A 1,944-nucleotide genomic window follows, 5' to 3' on the forward strand; every position below is an offset into this window, starting at 1 on the left:
ATTCCTATGGGAGTTCTTTTCCGAGATTTGTAAAATAGCTAAGTCGGCAAAAAAACTTTTCCCGGGGGTTTGAGGAATAAACAGAACTGTTATCATTTGTTTTTTATTTAACCATATATTCAAATTTGTGCTCAAAAAATCTTAAATAAATAAGTTAACAATATTCAATATATATTTGTATCTCTCAGAAAATAAACACTTACAGAAGGACATAGTTTATCATTTGGAATACCCCCGTGTTTGGACCATTCTATCGTAGGCGCAAAATAGGGCGGAAACTAAGTAGCACTCTCAGTGCAAGATTGCCGCCTCATCTTTATTCGCCCGCGCGAAAACGCGAGCTAATCATTTTTTCTCGCGGGCTCAATGGGAAAAGGAAAGTGATCGATATTCTTTGAAGGAAAAACGTCAGAAACAAACCCAAAGACCAAAAGATGTATTTTGTTGTTGAGAATCGATCCTGTGAAGATGAAAAAATTTCTGCTATGCGTTTTTTTCGGAACGCTGAAAAACTCTAATTTCGATCTTCCTTAAGGTAAAGAGGTTGCGAGATTTGGGTTAGCGAGGCAAAAATTGCTAAAAAACTGGTAAAATCGTAATCCTTAAAAATCGAAGGTCCAGCCTCACTGATATACGGTGGCGGAGCAGCACAAACTTGTCGAACAAAACAGAACAAAATTGGTTTATCGAACTGATCGAACCGAAACCCATTGATCGAACTTAATCGAACACTCACAATCTTTTAAAAAATCTTAGAGTTCGATTAATTTTTTTAATCGAACTTTAATCGTTCGATGGAGTTCGATTAGTTCGACTGTTCGATTGGTTCGACAATTTCGATTGATCGGGTCTGGATTAAAGTTAGAGTCCCCTGCCAAGTTGGTGACTGGTCTAGTTTGCAACCCAACGTCTTTGAACCCGGAAAAGTCATACAAAAACAAACCTCTGGAGAATTTCTTTTGGTAGTTATTTGCCTTGATCTGTTTCCCGTATTACTGTGTATATATAAAAAACAATCTAAAAATAAAAGAAGAACGAGAAGAGTAGAATTGAAAGATCCAACTTTGTACGGAAGCACACGAAAAAACTGCCTACCTGTGGACTAAAAAGTTTTGTAAGAAAAAACACTTCATTCAACTGCCACCCAAAAAAATACTTGTCCTAAACCAGTCAGGATTAACACCGCCCTAAATAGGAACAAATTTTTCGATTTCACAAATACTCTTATTAGGTTCAGTGGTTTTTCCAAGCACTCAAATGCCTCCGTTAGACGGAGGCATTAAACTCAATTCAAATTGAGTTTCAGAAACTCAATTTGAAAGAAAATTTTCAGAAAAGAAGTAAAAGATCAAATTTCACCATAATAAACTCACTCTTTCTTCCCCTTATTTAAGTCCATTAAAAGGAATAAAATGAATAAAACTTGTAGTAAAAGTTATTCAGTTATCACAGCTGCAGTTGATTCTTTTAATTGAGTTTTATATACTAACCCTCCATCTTTATCTACAATAAAGGAGAAGATTTTTAATTGAGTTATTTTCTAATCTGAAAGTTTCTTATCGTTTTTCATTTGTACATATATATATTTTTCATTAGTACGTTCAAGTTTAGAGGCACCACCAGGAGGGAGTCTTGCAGTTACTCCTTGACACTATGTGGAGTAACTGCAATTTTGGACATTTTCTACAGACACCACCACCCTTGCAGTTATTCCATAGTGTACTAACTGATTTTACCCTCAAAATCGGTGTATACCACCCCTAAAATGCCAAATTTGGCAATTTTTTCACTGAATTCCTAATTTTTGATACCATTTTACTGGGTACGTCTTATTAACGACCGTTCAAGAGTTAAATATCTCAATTATTTTCCAAGTTTGTTAAAATAACTTTCATGCCTTGCTTGAAGAAAAAAATTTGATTTTTTTTTACTTTTGAAAAAAAT

Source organism: Clytia hemisphaerica, unplaced genomic scaffold (genome assembly GCF_902728285.1).
Source record: "Clytia hemisphaerica strain Z4C2 unplaced genomic scaffold, Clytia hemisphaerica genome assembly, whole genome shotgun sequence".
Classification (NCBI taxonomy): domain Eukaryota; kingdom Metazoa; phylum Cnidaria; class Hydrozoa; order Leptothecata; family Clytiidae; genus Clytia; species Clytia hemisphaerica.